The following is a 23,722-nucleotide window of genomic DNA, read 5'->3' on the forward strand; positions in this document are numbered from 1 at the left end:
TAGTCCCAATATCACTTCTATACCTTGTAAACTGTCAGCCCTGAAGACACAAGTTAGTTTGATCATGCACTGCGCATGATCAAACTAACTTGAAGGTGACCCAGATGTCATCATGATGACATTGGGTCACCATGGCAACGATCGGGATCTCCGATCCAAGAGCAGAGGGGCTTATGTCCCTCTGCTCACTCGCTAAATGCTTTTTGAGGGTTAAAGTGCTGGGAGCAGTACAGGCACTGCTCCTCGAACTGAGTGCCAGCTGTCAGATTCAGTTGACACCTGGCGATGATCGCGCCCGCACAGCTTGTGTGCGGGCGTGATTGCCTTGTCGTAATAATGCGTACCTGGTCCATAAGTACCAAGGCACAGGCACGTATTATTACGAACAATGTCAGAGAGGACTTAATAAAACCAGTGGAAGATTTAAATAGACAGTGTTCCTGTGTCTACCTCTATGTGCAGAATACGAGCTAGATCTCCAGGAAGCGAGTGTGACGGCTGGAGACAAAATATTTGGGTAAAGGCAGCTGGAAGAATTGAACAGCTGTCAAACAAAATGGAGTAGCTGATCAAGCACCTGGTCCAAAGCCAGCACCAACAGCAGCTGCAGCAGCATCAGGAGCACAAGCAGCTACAGCAGCATTCATGGGGATGCTAAAGACTATCCTGTTGGCAGAGTGGTCATTGAGACGGCCCAAGGTTCTGAGTCCCATGAGGTCGGCGTGATCCTGAATTTATTGCACCCAATTATCACAGGCCGGGACCTTGTGTTGTTTTAGGACTTGTTGGGGAGGGGCGAAGACATTGATTGCTCAGGTAAGAAACAGGCTGGAACTAAAAAAGACTCACAAACCCCAGAGTCTGATAGGTTTTCCTTCTGTTTAATGGTAGAAGAGGAGAAATTAGTATCCACATAGGCAAACATTCCAGAGATAGGGGTGACCAGAGAAAATTTTGGGTTCATCCAAAATAAGGACCTAACTGTAAAAGAAGCATTCAATAACCATCATAAACGTCTAAGAACAGGAGTCGGGGGCTGACACCAGGTTTCCCTATTTCATGTTGAGTGGGGACTTATTGTACCAGTTTACTAAGGTGAGGGAGGAGATAGTGGAGTAATTGTTGGTACCAGGACCCTATAGACAAAGTATGCTGGACAGGGCCTATTCACATGTCTTAGGTGGCCATCAGGGGTGGACAAAACTAAAGAATGGGTCATGTAGAAGTTCTATTGGCCCAGATTTCACCGGGAAATCCTAAGGTATTGCAAGTCCTGTCCCAACTGCCAATTAACCACTACCACCTCTCACTTCCAAAATACTCTCTTGCCGACACCCAAAGCAGGCAGGTCAACAGAGGGACACCGTTGAAACTCCATGTGGGCTGGCCAAGCCAGAAGGGGACACTAAAGATGTCACAGTGGCAGAGATACTGTCACCAGCCCTGAAACAACAGTGTTGAAAACTTCTTCAGTGGAACCGTGACCTATTTTTGGAGTTGCAAGGATGGTTGAACATGAAATCCTGATGGAACCACATGTGTGGGTGAACCAACATCCGTATACAATCCCTGATGCCTGCCATGAGGTGATTTCAAAGGATGTGAGGAAAAAGTTGAACCTGAATGTCATCAAGGAGTCAAAGAGCGGGGGGTCCAGCCCCACTGTCCTTGTGTGGAAGCCTGTGGGAGAGTCACGTTTCTGCAACAACCAAAGGAAACTAAATGTGGTATTGAAATGTGATGGATATCCGATACTCCTTGTTGATGATCTCATAGAGAAGCTAAGGTCAACCAGATACATCACCATCCTGGACTTATCGAAAGGTTACTGGCAAATCCTTCTGTCTCAAAGTGCAAAGGAGAAGATGGTTTTTGCTACACCTGACGGTTGCTGCCAGCATACCAGAATTCCGTTCGGGCTGCAAGGAGCCCCAGATACCTTCCGGAGTGCCATGGACCGGATCTTAGCCCCTCACAAAAAGTATGCTGACATGGTGAGATTCAGCCCAGATTGGGGAAGTCATCTGCAGAAAGTCTAGGCCATGATGGATGTGCTTAGGAAGTGGGGGTTTACCATAAACCCAAAGAAGTGTTCCATGTGGAAAAAGAAAGGAAAATACTTGGGCTACATCTTCAGAAGAGGCAAAATAAAGCCACAAGTTCATAAGGTGAAGGCAATCCAAAATTGGCAAAAAACAAGGGAGATCCTTCCATGACAGATTGGTCCACAGCCATTTCCAGCCCAAAAAGTCGCCTGCCGCTTCATGGCTTGGTTCTCAGAGGAAAGGATGCTTTAAATGCGGCAACTGTATAGCATGCAAAGCAATTCTCGTAACTAAACAATTCTCAAGCAATGTCACACAAAAAGTGTACTCGATTAGACATTACATCAATTCCCGCCGTAAGGGTATTATTTATAAGGCCACCTGTGAATGCGGCATTGAGTACATTGGTAAGACCAAAAGAGAATTCCGTAGAAGTATTGGTGAGCACATAAGGTATACCATCAATAAAAAAGACACACCAGTTGCAAATCATTTAAATCATGTGCACCAAGGCAACATAAACAAAATAAAATTCACTGGGATAGACAAAATTAATCCTCACATCGAGGGGGTCTGGGGGTGACTGGGACAAACGTATTTTACAAAAGAAGGCACAGTGGATCTTCAAGCTAAAAACTGTGCACCCAACAGGTCTCAATGAGCAGTTATCCTTTGCCCCTTTCCTTTAGGAATAGGGATAATTAAGGGACAGTTAGATTAGGGACAGTCAACGTTGAGTGGGGGCGCCATTTGTGCAGGTTTTTAGGGTGCCAACCTCCGCTTTAGGTAGGGCACAGCTAGTATAGTCTGTTACTAGGGATATTGTAATCCCTCCCTGTGACATCGCAAGTGCTGCCAACCACGTCAAAAAGTGATTAAAGCACCACCATCTTTCCAGAAAACCCCTCTTTAAACTCATTACATGGACCAGTGACCGTGGGTCCTTCTATCCCTCCCGTCAGTCCCATTTTTTCCATTACTCTGCTTAATAGTTTCTGTATATTCTTGGATTAATTCCATTCACTTCTTATTAACTAAGAAAACTATTGCCAAAATATTTGTGCCTGAGAGGTATAATCTAGCTAAATGCTATTTGATGGGTGTGACCAGCGGGTACATTTCGGGGTAACTAGGTCACTAGGCTGACCTGTTTGTTTCTGGCCTTAGGGTGACAAGAGGTCAGCCTTGTTGTGCATTGGCAGCGTGCTGGCTGCCGGCGCTGTATTCTTTGAGGAGTATGGAATACTCCCATCATTCTCCGGCAGATGCACACTTGGTTTCCCTGACGATGGAGCGCAAACACCGGAAGTTGCATCACGGTGTGCGTTCCACCATGCCAGAAGTGCGGTCCACAGAGTAGATCCACGTCACCCGCTGTGGGCGGATCTAAGATGGCGCGGCTCTATTTATAGCAACACACATAGTGATCTTATTAGGCGCCAAGCATTTGATCTCATGATTCGGTCTGTTTGTGACAGACCTCAGATATTTCTCCCCTGTTGAGTCCATACCTACACATGTTGGGAGCATGATTTGAAGACAACTCCCCCCATTAGCCATTCCTATATATGGACAGAGGTTCTTTCAATAGTGATCCCTGACTGATTGTGGCGAAAAAAAGGGGTGAGATTGTTTCTTTAACCAATAATAGTGGTCTGCACTAAGGTAGTTCAGAATGATGTCTGGTGCCATATTTTAAGACGGTGTTTTATATTTTCTATAAGTGTGCATCATGGTATGACAGAAACCTGTCTGTAAAATAAATTGTTCAGGCAACAGTTTTCTATTAACGGATGTGATTATATACAGTTTACATCCAGTACATATCCAGGCCACTGCTGAGTATGGTACTATATGTCTAAGTGCATTCAGCCACACTATAGTGTTGGGACATCTGGAGGTTTTTTACCAATTTGTTCCGAACTTGTGAGAGACAAATAGTAGACGCAAGTGTTTGCACTTATATATATTGAGTCCTCTTTCCCTTCAGTGTGTAATACTACTGGTAGCATCCCAAATACCTAGATCCATATGGGAAATGACCACAAGACATATACCATATAATAAGAGAAGGTGTTTCCTGTTGCCATTTGACTTTGAAAAGGAGTGGGTATATACACGCACCTCCTTATAGTTCCCTGTTGGATACAGGGACTACTCTGTATCACGTGTGATCGCACTATTTTTTGCACTTTTTTGAACACAAACGTTTCTAAAGGTATTTAATAAAGGTTATTTTTAACGCTCGATATATGCAGTCAGTACCAAACGCTACTTTTTCCTACTTAGATATTTTGGTAATTATACCCTTGCTATAGCTAGTACTCATTTACACATTGCAGATTTGGCATTAGTTTCTGTAAGCAAAAACTAGAAGTAAAAAAAAACACAGGGGAAATTTATACTATATCTCTTCTCATTCACTTTTGGTTTTAGCTTTGTAGATTTTACAGAGATATTTTGCTAGAGACTTCTTATCTGGTAGATGTTTAGGGCTGAAATGAGCTGACTCAGATTTCCTTTTCTACCAATAATTAACATACCATAATACTAAGACTGTATATAACAGGAAGAAAATTATAATTTCACACTGGGAATTTCAGATCCCGTGTAATTAGTCACACTGTTTGTGTTACCTTTATTGCAGCAGATACTTAACAACAATGTTTATAGCAACCAAGTAGCAGAAACAGCAAAGAAGCCAAAGTGTGCGAAGGAGCCCAGAGAGAGCAGACGTCACCGCAGCTCACTGTCATATGCATCCTTCTATCAGGTACTTTTTTAGGAGGGGATATTATATGGTATATTATTATTGTGTTTTAGCTACAGCACTCGGAAGCGTACTTTGGGTGCAGCCAACTTTAAGAATATATTTAAATCTGGCAGATTTGTTACAGTAATTTCTATAAATGAAAATCTTTTCCATAGAACTGAATATGATTGTTTCGGGATTGTTACAAGCCTCAATCAGATGTATGAAACAATCATAGATATTTCTGCAACAGATGTGGAACAAATGAAGTTAATCTGTCACATAGGTGAGATAGGCATAGTATTGTTAAGGATATAAACATTTTGTATATGTACCGTACTTTTTGCAGGCTAAAAGCAATGCTAGATCAGACAAATATGTCAGAACTTTAAATGTATTGGAAAATATAAATAAGTGAGTTATATTTAGTAGCACTTTATAGGTCCACCTATATTTTGTAACTCATTTGTATGTATCAGAAAAAAGGGGACACAATTACATGTATAAACAGCAGTTGCAGGGTTCCCCCATAGAGTTCTTTTTTTAAAATACAAGCAATTTTAGTTTCAGTGATTTTTTCTTTGCAAAAGCTATGATTGCATACAACAGGAAGAAATATAAGTCCTTTCTTGATATTTCACTTTCATCCCTTCCTGACATTGGAATAACTGGCACATCCTATTTGGGAAAGAGACAGGGTCAATGACAGTATTAATCCTGGCTGTTCAACCCTCTAGATCAGGGTTTCTCGACTCCAGACTTTAAGGCTCTGTCACAGGTCATGATTAAGGCTATGTTATAGAAAGAACCAGTGGCAACTTCTGATGCATTGCTAATCATTCCATTACCTTTGCAATACTAAGCAAATGCTGAACTGAGGAGTTGGACTGGAATTTAGAATTACTGCTCAGATGACGCAGTCAATAGCAACAGTGTAAAAACAAACAGGTATGAAATGCTGCAATACATAAATAAGTAAAAATAGGTAAAAAAAATGTTTTGCAAAAATATATATATATATATAAACAAACTGGCACCCAATTTGCTGAACTGTAGCAGGCCGGAAAAAGGTGGAAACAATGAAGAAAAAAACTAATACTCACCTGTCCTGCTTACTGCCCTCCATCTGGACTTCTGGGCCTCTTCTTTACGCACTTGTACCTTCACTCTAGGACAGGACTTCGGGCCTCAATCAGGTATCAGAGGTCATCGTGGATTGTGATATCACGATGTGTGCCATGAACTTAAGATGTGCTGTGACTCCAAAGGTCTGATTGCGGCCGGTAGTCTTACTCTAGATTAAAGACACCAGTGGATGACAAAGGAAATAAGATCATCTGAGGACCGTATCATGGCCATTGGGCAATTTAGTGCCAGCACAGGTGAGCTTTGGGGTATTAAGAATTTTTTTTTTCACATGTTTCATTTACTATGCTCTGGAGTCTGGAGAAACCCTAGAGCCTAATAGAAACAATTCAATTCGCAAAGAATAACTTCTCTGAAAATTTAATTTTCCAGTATTATTTGTGTGATTTGGCAAACTCGATTTTTGTCAAATCCACTTATTTCTACTCCTGTTATCTAACCTGAGCACTCACATCAGGCTTTCCTTCTCTAGATGAAACCCCTGATGGAACCGTTTACTATAATGAAGCAGATAGAGCCACTTTGAACTTTGCATGACCTCAATTCTGGTGGTGATCATATTTTTAGGCCTGTATAAAGATGAAATTAACCACATTTTGCGCATCTCTAAAAAGACAGACACCTCCACAGCAGAAGCCATATAGAGTCCAAAGTAACCTGAGTGGTTCCGCCTGGGTACTCGTCTGGATCATGTTTTTAATGGACTTAGATAGAAACCACGATATTAGTGTATAGTGCACAGCACATGATATACAGCTAGGTCCATATATATTTGGACAGAGACATTTTTCTAATTTTGGTTCTAGACATTACCACAATGAATTTTAAGCAAAACAATTCAGATGCAGTTGAAGTTCAGACTTTCAGCTTTCATTTGAGGGTATCCACATTAAAATTGGATGAAGGGTTTAGGAGTTTCAGCTCCTTAACATGTGCCACCCTGTTTTTAAAGGGACCAAAAGTAATTGGACAATTGACTCCAAGGCTATTTCATGGACAGGTGTGGGCAATCGATTCGTTATGTCATTCTCAATTAAGCAGATAAAAGGTCTGGAGTTGATTTGAGGTGTGGTGCTTGCATTTGGAAGGTTTTGCTGTGAAGTAAACATGCGGTCAAAGGAGCTCTCCATGCAGGTGAAATAAGCTGCAAAAACAGAAAAAACCCATCCGAGAAATTGCTACAATATTAGGAGTGGCAAATTCTACAGTTTGGTACATCCTGAGAAAGAAAGAAAGCACTGGTGAACTCATCAATACAAAAAGACCTGGGCGCCCACGGAAGACAACAGTGGTGGATGATCGCAGAATAATCTCCATGGTGAAGAGAAACCCCTTCACAACAGCCAACCAAGTGAACAGCACTCTCCACGAGGTAGGCGTATCAACATCCAAATCTACTATAAAGAGAATACTGCATGAAAGTAAATACAGAGGGTTCACTGCACGGTGCAAGCCACTCATAAGCATCAAGAATAAAAAGGCTAGACTGGACTTTGCTAAAAAAACATCTAAAAAAGCCAGCACAGTTCTGGAAGAACATTCTTTGGACAGATGAAACCAAGATCAACCTCTACCAGAATGATGGAAAGAGAAAAGTATGGCGAAGGCGTGGTACAGCTGTTGATCCAAAGCATACCACATCATCTGTAAAACACGGTGGAGGCAGTGTGATGGCTTGGGCATGCATGGCTGCCAGTGGCACTGGGTCACTAGTGTTTATTGATGATGTGACACAGGACAGAAGCAGTCGAATGAATTCTGATGTATTCAGAGCCATACTGTGTGCTCAGATCCAGCCAAATGCAGCCAAACTGATTGGTCGTCGTTTCATACTACAGATGGACAATGACCCAAAACATAAAGCCGTAGCAACCCAGGAGTTTATTAAAGCAAAGAAGTGGAATATTCTTGAATGGCCAAGTCAGTCACCTGATCTCAACCCAATTGAGCATGCATTTCACTTGTTAAATATTAAACTTCAGACAGAAAGGCCCACAAACAAACAGCAACTGAAAACCACCGCAGTGAAGGCCTGGCAGAGCATCAAAAAGGAGGAAACACAGCGTCTGGTGATGTCCATGAGTTCAAGACTTCAGGCAGTCATTGCCAACAAAGGGTTTTCAACCAAGTACTAGAGATGAACATTTTATTTACAATTATTTAATCTGCCCAATTACTTTTGGTCCCTTTAAAAACAGGGTGGCACATGTTAAGGAGCTGAAACTCCTAAACCCTTCATCCAATTTTAATGTGGATACCCTCAAATGAAAGCTGAAAGTCTGAACTTCAACGGCATCTGAATTGTTTTGTTTAAAATTCATTGTGGTAATGTCTAGAACCAAAATTAGAAAAATGTTGTCTCTGTCCAAATATATATGGACCTAACTGTATGTGAACCTAGACTTAAAATTGATCCAAAATGTTGCCTTCCAAAAGTCAAGCAATATGCCTTCCCTTCCAGACGCATGCCTGTATTGCTGCATTTAAGAGACATTTTTTAACAAATTGTGGGCTCCATTTTTTCCTATTAATTCCAAGTGAAAATGAAAAGTTTATGAAGAAAGAAAACTATTTCGATTTGAGAGTCCTCAGTGGTTGATACCTTTTAACGGGTAACTGAAAAGATGGTAACAAGTTGCAAGCTTTCGACACTACTCAGGCCTCTTCATCAGGCTAGTATAACCCAAAATCTGAAGAGTCACATATTTATACACAATAGGACACAGAAATAATGCAATAGATAAGACAGGTGATGAAAAGCAGAGCTATTACTGCAGGAGAGATAAACAGTTCTGGCTGTAAATATTTTAGCAGTTCATAGATAAGGAGTGTAAAGGTTTTATTGTCCTGTGACTAGGTCCAGTGTTATGATTACCCCATAAGTCTGATGGGTACATTCCTTAGTTGATGTAGAATGACATAAATCCATGCGACACATTCATTCCTGCTCTGAAGGTGTCAAAGGTCACCATTAGTTTATATTCCCAGATTCTTCTTTCTCTCTGAGATTTGAAATTACCTTTTAATACCAGTAATTTCATGTCCTTAATGTTATGATCAGGGAGAAAAAAATGCTTAGCGACAGGTAGATCTATTCTTTTTTCTTTTATTGTGTGGCGATGATGATTCATCCTTGTCCTAAGTTTTTGCCCTGTCTCTCCTACATACAGACCCCCAGCTGGACATTTGGTACATATAATTAAGTACACTACATTGGATGTGATACTGCTGAAAGTACCTGGGATCTTGTAGTCCTGATGTGAATTGGGGATCTTTATCTTGTCTGTGGTCATTATAAACGGACAGGTTTTAATTTTTTTCTGGTTGCAAGGAAAGGTACCTGTAGCTGGTGGAGATGACAGGAAGCTTCTGACAATGATGCTTCTTAGATTTGGGGGCTGCCTGAAACACAGAAGTGGGGGGTCTGGAAATATGGATTGTAATCAGGCATCATTTTGTAGTAAGGGTTGTAGTTTCCGTGCAGCTCTCTTTAGCGCCTCCAGATTTGTATTGTAGGTGACTACTAGAGGCACCCAGAGGTCTGTGTCTTGCCCTATTTTTCCACTGTAAATCCTTACCTTGCCGCAGAGGTTTGCACCCTATAAATTGCGCAATTCGCGCCACTCCTCACCGATGGCTGTCCCTTCGGCCCTAATTTTTGGGAGGGAAAAACCAATGCAAAACCAACAAATTATCAGTATAAAGAATTTAAAAAATACTACTGTAATAAAGTGCCAAGTACATCCACCACATAAAGATCCCTTATGTTTTGTGCCTGTTGGAATAGTACAAAACAAAATGTTGCTACTTAAAAGATTGGCATCTGAATTGCCATATTGGGGTATTCTTGACAGTAAAAACTTGATTATAATAAACCCATGTCTAAGCTTCATGGGCATATCTATAATATAACCAGGGATGCGTCCCTCTGTCCGAAGCCTCTATAGACTGCGCAATTGTGACGCGCCTGCACATTCTGGCTCCAGACAGAAGACCGCATCCAACTGTTACAGGTAAGAGGAGTGTATGGCGCCGGAGATCGTGGTATGCATAGTCACTGAACACATACCGCGATCTCTGGTGCCATAAGGACATACTTACCTGACGCGGAGGAGTGCAGCCGCGGTGGCCCAGTTCTGGCCGGAGGTCGGGGACTGACTGTGGCGCCGTAATCGGCGCATGCGCATAGCACGCTATCCGGCGCCATTTTACTGAAGACACATTTGCACAACAAAACGGCGCTGGACAGCGCTGTATGGTCACTCGCGTACTCCGGCACCACACTCCTCCCCCAGCCTCCGGCAGAATGGGACGCAGCGCTGGAGCACAAGGAAGAAAGGTGAGTAGAAGTGTTTGTTTTTTTGTGTGTGTGCAGCATGATGGGGATGAGGGGCCATACATACCAGGATTGGGGGATGAGGAATACCTTGCTTACCAGGATACAGATGAGGGGGGCCATACATACCAGGATTGGGGGATGAGGGGCCATGCATACCAGGATACGGAGGAGGGGCCATGCATACCAGGATTGGGGATGAAGGGTGCCATGCATACCAGGATTGGGGGATGATGAGCCCACACATACCAGGATAGGGATGAGGGGTGCCATACATACCAGGATAGGGATGAAGGGGCAATACATACCAGGATAGGGATGAGGGGGCCATACATATCAGGATTGGGGATGAGGGGGTACCATGCATAACAGGATTGGGGATGAGGGGTACCATGCTTACCAGGATGGGAATGAGGGGCCATACATACCAGGATAGGGATGAGGGGGGCCATGCATACCAGGATAGGAATGAGGGGCCATGCATACCATGATTGATGATGAGGGGGTACCATGCATACCAGGATAGGGATGAGGGGGTATCATGCATTACTAGGATAGGGATGAGGGGTGCCATGCATACCAGGATAGGGATGAGGGGTGCCATGCATACCAGGATAGGGATGAGGGGTGCCATGCATACAAAGATAAGGATGAGGAGTGCCATGCATACCAGAATTGGGGATGAGTGGGGCAATACATACCAGGATAAGGATGAGGGGTGCCATGCATACGAGGAGAGGGATTAGGGGTGCCATGCATACCAGAAAAGGGTTGAGGGGTGCCATGCCTACCAGGAAAAGTGGTGCCATGCATACCAGGATTGGGTATGAGTGGTTCCATGCATACCAGGATAAGGATGACGGGTGCCATACATACCAGGATAAGGATGAGGGGTGCCATGCATACGAGTATAGGGATGAGGGAGGCCTTGCACACCAGGATAAGGATGATGGGGGCATAACATATAAGGATGAAGGGTGCCTTGCATACCAGGATGGGGATCAGGGGTGCCATGCATACCGGGATGGAGGGGTGCCATGCATACTGGGATGGAGGGGTCCCATGTATACCGGAATGGGGACATTAACTGAATTGGGGGACATCTATAATATAACCAGGGATGTGTCCTTCTGTCCGAAGCCTCTATAAACTGCACAAGCGCGACGAGCCTGCGCAGTCTTGTTCCAGACAGAAGAAAGCATCCAGCCGTTACAGGTAAGAGAAGTATATGGTGCCAGAGATCGCGGTATGCATAGACACTGAATGCATGCTTCGAGCTCCAGCGCCATAAGTTCATATCTGACCCGAAGGAATGTTGCCGCGGCACCTCTGTTTTGGCCGGAGTCCGGGGGAGGAGTGCGGCATCTGAATCAGATCATGCGCCTAACGCGCTATCCGGCGCCATTTTAGTGAAGGCGCATTGGCGCCGGAAAGCTCAGTATGGGCACACGCGTACTCTGGCGCCACACTCCTCCACCGGCCTCCGGATGGGGGCGGCATATAACAAGATGGGGGCAGCACAAAACAGGATGGGGGCGCAGGATGGGGGCAGCACATAACAGGATGGGGGCAGCACATAACAGGATGGGGGCGCAGGATGGGGGTGCAGCACATAACAGGATGGGGGCTGCACATAACAGGATGGGGGCTGCACATAACAGGATGGGGGCACAGGATTGGGACTGCACATAGCAGAATGGGGGCTGCACATAACAGGATGGGATAAATCAAAATCCTTACCTTGCCGCAGAGGTTTGCACCCTATAAATTGTGCAATTCGCGCCACTCCTCACCGATGGCTGTCCCTTCGGCCCTAATTTTTGGGAGGGAAAAACCAATGCAAAACCAACAAATTATCAGTATAAAGAATTAAAAAAATAATACTGTAATAAAGTGCCAAGTACATCCACCACATAAAGATCCCTTATGTTTTGTGCCTGTTGGAATAGTACAAAACAAAATGTTGCTACCATAAAGATTGGCATCTGAATTGCCATATTGGGGTATTCTTGACAATAAAAACGTGATTATAATAAACCCATGTCTAAGCTTCATGGGCATATCTATAATATAACCAGGGATGCGTCCCTCTGTCCGAAGCCTCTATAGACTGCGCAATTGCGACACGCCTGCACATTCTGGCTCCAGACAGAAGACCGCATCCAACTGTTACAGGTAAGAGGAGTGTATGGCGCCGGAGATCGTGGTATGCATAGTCACTGAACACATACCGCGATCTCCGGTGCCATAAAGACATACTTACCTGACGCGGAGGAGTGCAGCCACGGTGGCCCAGTTCTGGCCGGAGGTCGGGGACGGACTGTGGCGCCGTAATCGGCGCATGCGCATAGCGCGCTATCCCGCGCCATTTTACTGAAGACACATTTGCACAACAAAACGGCGCTGGACAGCGCGGTATGGGCACTCGCGTACTCCGGCACCACACTCCTCCCCCAGCCTCCGGCAGAATGGGACGCAGCGCTGGAGCACAAGGAAGAAAGGTGAGTAGAAGTGTTTGTTTTTTTGTGTGTGTGCAGCATGATGGGGATGAGGGGCCATACATACCAGGATTGGGGGATGAGGAATACCTTGCTTACCAGGATACAGATGAGGGGGGCCATACATACCAGGATTGGGGGATGAGGGGCCATGCATACCAGGATACGGAGGAGGGGCCATGCATACCAGGATTGGGGATGAAGGGTGCCATGCATACCAGGATTGGGGGATGATGAGCCCATACATACCAGGATAGGGTTGAGGGGTGCCATACATACCAGGATAGGGATGAAGGGGCCATACATACCAGGATAGGGATGAGGGGGCTATACAGTACAGACCAAAAGTTTGGACACACCTTCTCATTTAAAGATTTTTCTGTATTTTCATGACTATGAAAATTGTACATTCACACTGAAGGCATCAAAACTATGAATTAACACATGTGGAATTATATACTTAACAAAAAAGTGTGAAGCAACTGAAAATATGTCTTATATTCTAGGTTCTTCAAAGTAGCCACCTTTTGCTTTGATGACTGCTTTGCACACTCTTGGCATTCTCTTGATGAGCTTCAAGAGGTAGTCACCGGAAATGGTCTTCCAACAATCTTGAAGGAGTTCCCAGAGATGCTTAGCACTTGTTGGCCCTTTTGCCTTCACTCTGCGGTCCAGCTCACCTCAAACCATCTCGATTCGGTTCAGGACTGGTGACTGTGGAGGCCAGGTCATCTGGCGTAGCACACCATCACTCTCCTTCTTGGTCAAATAGCCCTTACACAGCCTGGAGGTGTGTTTGGGGTCATTGTCCTGTTGAAAAATAAATGATGGTCCAGCTAAACGCAAAATGGATGGAATAGCATGCCGCTGCAAGATGCTGTGGTAGCCATGCTGGTTCAGTATGCCAGTAATTTTGAATAAATGCCCAACAGTGTCACCAGCAAAGCACCCCCACACCATCACACCTCCTCCTCCATGCTTCAAGGTGGGAACCAGGCATGTAGAGTCCATCCCTTCACCTTTTCTGCGTCGCACAAAGACACGGTGTTTGGAACCAAAGATCTCAAATTTGGACTCATCAGACCAAAGCACAGATTTCCACTGGTCTAATGTCCATTCCTTGTGTTCTTTAGCCCAAACAAGTCTCTTCTGCTTGTTGCCTGTCCTTAGCAGTGGTTTCCTAGCAGCTATTTTACCATGAAGGCCAGCTGCACAAAGTCTCCTCTTAACAGTTGTTGAAGAGATGTGTCTGCTGCTAGAACTCTGTGTGGCATTGACCTGGTCTCTAATCTGAGCTGCTGTTAACCTGCGATTTCTGAGGCTGCTGACTCGGATAAACTTATCCTCAGAAGCAGAGGTGACTCTTGGTCTTCCTTTCCTGGGGCGGTCCTCATGTGAGCCAGCTTCTTTGTAGCGCTTGATGGTTTTTGCAACTGCATTTGGGGACACTTTCAAAGTTTTCCCAATTTTTCGCACTGACTGACCTTCATTTCTTAAAGTAATGATGGCCACTCGTTTTTCTTTACTTAGCTTCTTTTTTCTTTCCATAATACAAATTCTAACAGTCTATTCAGTAGGACTATCAGCTGTGTATCCACCAGACTTCTGCACAACACAACTGATGGTCCCAACCCCATTTATAAAGCAAGAAATCCCACTTATTAAACCTGACAGGGCACACCTGTGAAGTGAAAACCATTTCCAGTAACTACCTCTTGAAGCTCATCAAGAGAATGCCAAGAGTGTGCAAAGCAGTCATCAGAGCAAATGGTGGCTACTTTGAAGAACCTAGAATATAAGACATATTTTCAGTTGTTTCACACTTTCTTGTTAAGTATATAATTCCACATGTGTTAATTCATAGTTTTGATGCCTTCAGTGTAAATGTACAATTTTCATAGTCATGAAAATACAGAAAAATCTTTAAATGAGAAGGTGTGTCCAAACTTTTGGTCTGTACTGTATATATCAGGATTGAGGATGAGGGGGTACCATGCATAACAGGATTGGGGATGAGGGGGTACCATGCATTCCAAGATTTGGATGAGGGGGTACCATGCATACCAGGATTCGGATGAGGGGTACCATGCTTACCAGGACAGGGATGAGGGGTACCATGCTTACCAGGATGGGAATGAGGGGCCATACATACCAGGATAGGGATGAGGGGGGCCATGCATACCAGGATAGGAATGAGGGGCCATGCATACCATGATTGATGATGAGGGGGTACCATGCATACCAGGATAGGGATGAGGGGGTATCATGCATACCAGTATAGGGATGAGGGGTGCCATGCATACCAGGATAGGGATGAGGGGTGCCATGCATACAAAGATAAGGATGAGGAGTGCCATGCATACTAGAATTGGGGATGAGTGGGGCAATACATACCAGGATAAGGATGAGGGGTGCCATGCATACGAGGAGAGGGATTAGGGGTGCCATGCATACCAGAAAAGGGTTGAGGGGTGCCATGCATGCCAGGAAAAGTGGTGCCATGCATACCAGGATTGGGGATGAGTGGTTCCATGCATACCAGGATAAGGATGACGGGTGCCATACATACCAGGATAAGGATGAGGGGTGCCATGCATACGAGTATAGGGATGAGGGAGGCCTTGCACACCAGGATAAGGATGATGGGGGCATAACATATAAGGATGAAGGGTGCCTTGCATACCAGGATGGGGATCAGGGGTGCCATACATACCAGGATAAGGATGAGGGGTGCCATGCATACGAGTATAGGGATGAGGGAGGCCTTGCACACCAGGATAAGGATGATGGGGGCATAACATATAAGGATGAAGGGTGCCTTGCATACCAGGATGGGGATCAGGGGTGCCATGCATACCGGGATGGAGGGGTGCCATGCATACCGGGATGGAGGGGTCCCATGTATACCGGAATGGGGACATTAACTGAATTGGGGGACATCTATAATATAACCAGGGATGTGTCCTTCTGTCCGAAGCCTCTATAAACTGCACAAGCGCGACGAGCCTGCGCAGTCTTGTTCCAGACAGAAGAAAGCATCCAGCCGTTACAGGTAAGAGAAGAATATGGCGCCAGAGATAGCGGTATGCGTAGACACTGAATGCATGCTTCCAGCTCCAGCGCCATAAGTTCATATCTGACCCGAAGGAATGTTGCCGCGGCACCTCTGTTTTGGCCGGAGTCCGGGGGAGGAGTGCGGCATCTGAATCAGAGCATGCGCATAACGCACTATCCGGCGCCATTTTAGTGAAGGCGCATTGGCGCCGGAAAGCTCAGTATGGGCACACGTGTACTCTGGCGCCACACTCCTCCACCGGCCTCCGGATGGGGGCGGCACATCACAAGATGGGGGCAGCACAAAACAGGATGGGGGCGCAGCACATAACAGGATGGGGGCTGCACATAACAGGATGGGGGCACAGGATTGGGACTGCACATAGCAGAATGGGGGCTGCACATAACAGGATGGGATAAATCAAAAAGTAAAAGTTCATATACTTTCAAAAATGTGTAAGTTTATTATATCAAGAAGTTTATTCCACAATCTGACCCCCCGACGAAGCAGAACGCGAAACGCGCGTTGGGGTAAGAGGCAGTGTGGTCTCCTATATGACGGCACATGGTTTGTACTTATTAGAACTTTATTAAACTTCGGGGGTTATAGCAATCCTTCTGGTTGCTATCTTTACAATTAACCTCTAGGTGGCTTTCTTGTATTGTCATGTAACTAAACTTTTTGATTCACTGAGATAATGACATGATCTCTTAATTTACGTATATATGACATACACATTGGCTCCTGGATATTTCAACATTATGTATTGATAGTGGTATCCTTAATATGATTGATTGTTATTGTGAAGCTTCATGTACACGTTATTTATAATATTTGCCATCTATGTAACCACACGTGATAATGTATTGAACCGCTGCACTAATTCTATATTATACCTATGTTTATTGGTCTATAAACTAATTATGTTGCCGAATAATATTATTACCTAGAACCACACTGTCTTAGTTTTTTTAAATGGGTCTTTTTTAGGGGCTATATTTTATAAAAGGGATGTCTGTTGATTGTGGAATAAACTTCTTGATATAATAAACTTACACATTTTTGAAAGTATATGAACTTTTACTTTTTGATTTATTCTAATGAGGGATGAGAATTAGTATAAGTGTTATTGGTTATCCTCATTTTCTTTTTGAATAGAGTATCATAATTGAATTGAGCCTGGCTATCGAACTATGTGTATACATAACAGGATGGGAGCTGCACATAACAGGATGGGGCGCAGGATGGGGGGCTGCATGTAACAGGATGGGGCGGCACGTAACAGGATGGGGGAGCATATACACACGTAGGTCAAAATTTTTAAAAATTCTGTGAAAGCAGGGATGAAAAGCAAGGTCTGACTTTCATTTGTTCATTTTCAAAGATTTTTAATTTATTATTACTTTTGTCAGATTCAAGTTATTTCTGTGACCATTGTGGGTTTTTCTTTCATTAAGCAAGGGGTACCAACAATTTTGACCACGTGTGTATCAATAAAAAAGCTTGCCACCCGGGCATAGAATGGGTTCAATAGCTAGTAATAGTATAACAGCACTCAACCTGTTAAACCACTATTGTATCTCTGCCTTGCAGCTGATGTTGGCACCATGTTATTGCACAATTGGTGCCCCCACTCACTGGTGGCTGTCCCTTTTGGCCCTAATAGGCCCTAGTTTTTGAAGGGAAAACCCCAAGGTGACCAATTTATCAGATAACCAAATGTTAGAATGTATGTAAAAGTGCCAAGTGCATTTCAAAACATCACCTTAGAGATATTGGGATAGAGGATAGATCCATTCAGCTGTTTTGCCAAGTCAAGGATCTTTACTAATCACCAGTAGAAACCTTACAATGTAATCCTCATTGACCAGGGGTTTTCAAGTATTAAGATATAATAAAAATTATTAAGCCAGTGCAAGAAGCATTCTTTCCTGAGTAATGACTTGTATATAAGGCAAAATAAATAACCAAAAACAAAAATGTTCCTCCACACCTTAGGCTATGTTCACATGTAGTGTTTTTGATGCATTTTTGCAGCTTTGCATTGCTTTCAACGGTGAAAAATACATTCACTAGTAAATGTCATTTTAACATTTTACTACCTTATTTGGCCATGTGGTATGTGAGACATGATCAGACACATCCTGTTTCATTTATGAAAGAGGGACTGTGAAAGTCACAAAGCCTATTTTTACAGGGCCATCGGGTGGCCCTTACTATTGTTAAAGGGCCAGCAGTTGGCCCTCACTATTTTTAGACGGCCATCTATACTTTGCATAGCCATATATTGCTACTGCAATATAACGTATCCATCTGAGGTGGTAAAATCTTCTTTTTCATATATATTCTGTAAAGTTTGAAATTTGGATGTCCAGCAGGCAGCCCTCACAATTTATAGATGGCAAGCAGCCGGCCTCCACTATTTTTAGAGGGTCAGCAGGCATCTTGGGGACAGATGAGACCATGATAAAGCTTTTTGGTAATGCACATCATTCAACAGTTTGCTCTAAATGCAATGAGGCCTACACATAAAAGAACACAGTACTTACAGTCAAATATGGTGGAGTTTCAAAGATATTTAGGGGTTGTTTTGCTGTCTCTGGCACATGGTGCTTTGACTGTGTGCATGGCATCATGAAATGTAAAGATGTATAGTGCCCATTGTCATAAAGCTGGCTTTGCATCCTAGGTCATGGGTCTTTCCAGCAGGACAATGACCCCAAACATACTTCAAGAAGCACCCAGAAATGGATGGAAATAAAGCACTGGAGAGTTCTGAAGTGGTAATTCCAAATCCACAAGCGTCAAGTCTCCCACCACTAAATCTTACATTTCAGGAGCTATAGAGAAACTGCGAATGGACACATTAAATTATTTTAACTTTGATTAATTTCTGTGAAATTTGAAAAATTTCTGCCAACAATGATAAACTTTGATTAATTTATGAATAGAGATCACCTTTAAGATTATGAATCGGTCAATGAGAGCATGGAGAAAATCAATCAAGTTATGCACTGTGGAAGATATTTATGTGACCAGAATGAACATTCACTTCCAGCTGATGATACCTAGCACCTGTCCCTACTGTAAAGGCAGCTAACCGCGATATTAATAGAGAATAAAATATATATATTTTTTTTTGCAGCAGGAATATGGAGTATAAGGAAATAATCCCTGTCTGGATGCATGTAATATGCTATCCATAGTGCGATAGCTCACCCATACACACATTTCAGATTAGAGAGGTAATATTGTAGAATATAAATTAGATTTTAACCATTTAAAAAACGAAGGGTTTTTTTGAGTATGTGGCAGCACCACACTATGGAGGAACGCAAGCAACCCTGCCTGCTTTGTTGAATTTCTGAGTGTAGATTGTATTAAACAACAAGAATCTCTCAATGATTCTTGGAAAAAAAGCAATCAAGTTCTAGACAGTGTAAAAGATCAAAGAAAAATTGTAGGCAATCAGCTCACCTATTCACAGATGCAGGTGTGCATGGATCCAAGTTCCAAAAGAAATAGTCCATATAACAGAGGCGGTTGATCCAGCAAAAACATATAGAAAAGTGTGTCATCTGAGGAAATAGTGCCAAGGGAGATACATTCAGGGTATTGGTTGACGCGTTTCGAAGTGATACTTCTTATTCATAACCTGCGTCAACCAATGTTTTTGTGGATTTCTTATGGAATTATATATCTTTTATGGATGAAATTTTCTGAATAAAAATATATGTTTTATTGGAAGTGCTGGATCAACCGCCTCTGTTACAGTGTAAAAGATGTGTGCAACCAGAATGATCACTCATTTACAGCTGATGATAGCTTCATTTAGAATAGGGGCAGGTGCTAGGTAACAGTGGTATCAGTGGGGAATATAATTTTTTGTTTGTTTGCTTGCAGCAGTTAGTATAAGGCAATAATCCCTGTCTCAATGCGTGTAATACGCTATCCATAGTGCGATAGCTCACCCGTACACAAATTTCAGATAAGAGTTAATATTGTAGAATATAGAATTGATTTGAATTGGCCTTTCCATTATTAAGGAGTGGGTCTCCTATACTGTTATTGTTTATGCAGTAAGTGCAAGGGCTGCCAAATATTAGGACATACTCCAATACCAATTTGAAATGACGTAGTGGAGGACCTCAGTAAAAAATGTATTTTCCATTATTAAGGAATGGATCTCCAATACTGTTAATGCGTTTGCAGCAAGTTTAAGGGCTGCCAAAAATTAGTATGCAATACAATCCCCCTTTGAAGAGATGTAGTGAAGGGCCTCAATCAATTTTTTTTCCCATTATTAAGGAGTGGGTCTCTGTGACGATACAGCATAAAATCTTAATTATGCCAGACATACTTTCTGATGGCAAGAGAAGCATACCTTTATTTTTATGTGGACTGTTTAATCTATGTTCTGTTTTAGTTGATTAACACAGACTATTATTTGTATAACCCTGAATGCTATCTGCTCTTTGATTCTGAAACAATGATGTGTATTTACAAGAGCTCCTGTGATACCAACTATGTAAATTGATTAGGCTTTGTGTGGACTCTGTGCCTTGTTGACTCACCAGACAGCAAGGCAAACAATGTAAATAGATTAGCTAGAATAATGAATGTTTGCTAGATATGTTAAATACTTTTGTAGGGTGTTTACCAGTCAATCTTGGGGGATGAGCTGTGGATACTCAAGCCCTGTGGAATATTATCATCGCTAATTCTTAACCTGTGGATGTATATTTAAGAAGGGACATTTGTTTTTGTAGGAGTCAGACAAGAGCCCAGAGAAGCAGAGGGGACATGTGTTTTTGTGTCAGTCAGTCTTGGGACAGAGATTCAGAAAGACCTTAGAAGGTGAAGGAGAAACATCCTTCAGGAAAGTAGATGGATTGCATTGCATCCAAAGAGACACAGATTTTTATTCTACATGATTCTAGCCTAAGGGTACGGCCCTGACTGGAAAAATTCGGATCTGCTCCATTAACCATCAGAGAGACATGGATACATTTTGGGGAGACCAGGAGAAGACAAAGAAGTCACCTGTCCCCATGGATATGTTGTTTTGGGGTTGCTAGGAGGGACCCACTGGTCGCCTAGAATCCATGGAGACATTTGAAGTTGCCAGGAGGGACCCACCGGTCACCTGGCCCCATGGAAATTCTCGGAGAGGCCAGGTTGGGACCCTCGTCTCTCCTGGTCTTGTACCTCGATGGACTGCTAGCTTCCTAAGCTTGCCACTACCTCCTCTCTGTGGGGGCCCACCAGAAGCGGGGGGCCACTGGTTGAGGTAGCTGGCCCTGGAAGTCTCCAAAGTCATAGCTGGCCATAGCCAGGCGGGTCAGCGGAAGGATGAGACTGTGTAATGTTGTACCATCTTGGGAATTTGCTGGGACTGGTCTGCATGTTTATTGTCCACTTTGTGGTTCAATAAAGTATTGCCACACTGTTTTACCCTCACCCTGCGTTGTCTGAGTAGCGTTACGCCCACAGAAGACCCCGCGTATTCACAGTCTCCTACACTGGTAATGGCCATGCACTTAGTGCATGTGCTGAAAAACATTTACCCCTGGGGGGTATACATATATATTATATAGAATTTTAGAGGTAGGCCTCAAAAAATAGTTCCTATGGGCATCATAAACACCCTTAAAAAATGATGTGCATGATGGTCACCCTGGTGATAAGGTGGTGGAGAATGAGGAGAAGGAAAAGGAAGAGGATGACATAAAATAGACAAAATCCTAAAGCGTATACCCATGTCTGGGTGTGAAGGGGTGCATGGGAGTAGACTCCCCCCCCCCCCCCCCCCCAAAAAACAAAAACAAAAAAAAACCTGTATTTGAGTTTATGTTCTACTGCTATGATCCAGTGGTGTTGAGAAGTCTGGCCCAATCCAGCCTCTGTCAACATTTTATGTTAACAGGCGGATGCACCTATCAGTTATAATTCCCATGGCAGCACTAAAAACCCGCTCTGACAAAACTCTAGCGGCAGGCCAGGACCTCCAATGTGTAGTATCCCAGATGTGTCAGCGGTGACAGACAGTCGCCCTGCAGTTGGTTGCAGGAGATCGCTACGTTTGGCATTACAGACATCTTCTTAGAGGTTGTCTGTCTCTAGGACCCAGCGGCTACCTCCCTCTGGCTAATTAGCTCCCTGGCCTGGGTGTATAAATACCTGGTGTGTCTGAGAGGGAGGTGCCGGCGATATTCATTACTACTTGTGAGGCTTTAGCAAGAGCAATACTTCATCCTCTCTGGATCTTGAGGCCGTGTGCGCATTTGTTTGGAGTCGTCTAAAGTTAAGAAATTCCCCCATTTGTCTACCCTTGTTGTCTGTAGAGTTTAGTGGAGATCGACTAGTGCTCATCTCCTTCCTTCCCTAACCTTAGCCATATGCCAGGGAAAGTCAGGGTGAGGCACACATGCGGCGATTGGTGAAGAGCCAATATACGGATGGTAGTTGAGTTAGGGTGACACTAGACCAGTCTAGGAGATCTCCACTCCCCCCTTTCCCTGACTGGAATACCGACAGGTGTGTTGAAGCTGGTACTCAACAACTACCCTCTGATGCTCACAAATCCTTCCCAACATATGCAACGTTGAGTTCCAATGTGTGGTGACATCTCACACCAGTCGGTGAGCTGGAAGCTGCAAATGCTGATGAAGCACTGCCAGGGGGGTGGAAGTTGTAGCTGACTTTTGGGAAATGGCACACACGCGGCATGCTTTGACAAGCAGATCCGGCAGATCTGGGTAGGTATTGAAAAACTGGTGAACCACTAAGTTGAGCACATAGGCCAGGCATGATATGTGTGAGGTTGCCAAGCTTCAGAACCACCACCAGGTTCCGACCATAGTCACACACAACCATGCCTGGCTGTAGGTTCAGTGCAAGAAGCATTCTTTCCTGAGTAATGACTTGTATATAAGGCAAAATAAATAACCAAAAACAAAAATGTTCCTCCACACCTTAGGCTATGTTCACATGTAGTGTTTTTGATGCATTTTTGCAGCTTTGCATTGCTTTCAACGGTGAAAAATACATTCACTAGTAAATGTCATTTTAACATTTTACTACCTTATTTGGCCATGTGGTATGTGAGACATGATCAGACACATCCTGTTTCATTTATGAAAGAGGGACTGTGAAAGTCACAAAGCCTATTTTTACAGGGCCATCGGGTGGCCCTTACTATTGTTAAAGGGCCAGCAGTTGGCCCTCACTATTTTTAGAGGGCCATCTATACTTTGCATAGCCATATATTGCTACTGCAATATAACGTATCCATCTGAGGTGGTAAAATCTTCTTTTTCATATATATTCTGTAAAGTTTGAAATTTGGATGTCCAGCAGGCGGCCCTCACAATTTATAGATGGCAAGCAGCCGGCCTCCACTATTTTTAGAGGGTCAGCAGGCATCTTGGGGACAGATGAGACCATGATAAAGCTTTTTGGTAATGCACATCATTCAACAGTTTGCTCTAAATGCAATGAGGCCTACACATAAAAGAACACAGTACTTACAGTCAAATATGGTGGAGTTTCAAAGATATTTAGGGGTTGTTTTGCTGTCTCTGGCACATGGTGCTTTGACTGTGTGCATGGCATCATGAAATGTAAAGATGTATAGTGCCCATTGTCATAAAGCTGGCTTTGCATCCTAGGTCATGGGTCTTTCCAGCAGGACAATGACCCCAAACATACTTCAAGAAGCACCCAGAAATGGATGGAAATAAAGCACTGGAGAGTTCTGAAGTGGTAATTCCAAATCCACAAGCGTCAAGTCTCCCACCACTAAATCTTACATTTCAGGAGCTATAGAGAAACTGCGAATGGACACAGTGAGAGCCACAGATCTGCCTGCTCTGTTACAACTGTCAACAA

General features: G+C 43.6%; 1 protein-coding gene across 1 annotated transcript in view; it reads left to right on the plus strand.

Moving 5' to 3' along the window:
• The first annotated feature begins 4,693 nt into the window (after nucleotides 1–4,693).
• LRRC18 (leucine rich repeat containing 18) overlaps nucleotides 4,694–23,722 on the plus strand; it is a 124,459-nt gene continuing 105,430 nt past the window's right edge. The window contains exon 1 of the mRNA XM_073686092.1: nucleotides 4,694–4,818. The gene's annotated coding sequence lies outside the window, so the exon portion shown is untranslated. The remainder of the gene's footprint in view (nucleotides 4,819–23,722) is intronic.

This window comes from Phyllobates terribilis, unplaced genomic scaffold, assembly GCF_046119375.1.
Source record: "Phyllobates terribilis strain yellow unplaced genomic scaffold, ASM4611937v1 Scaffold_5__5_contigs__length_657084704, whole genome shotgun sequence".
Lineage (NCBI taxonomy): Eukaryota > Metazoa > Chordata > Amphibia > Anura > Dendrobatidae > Phyllobates > Phyllobates terribilis.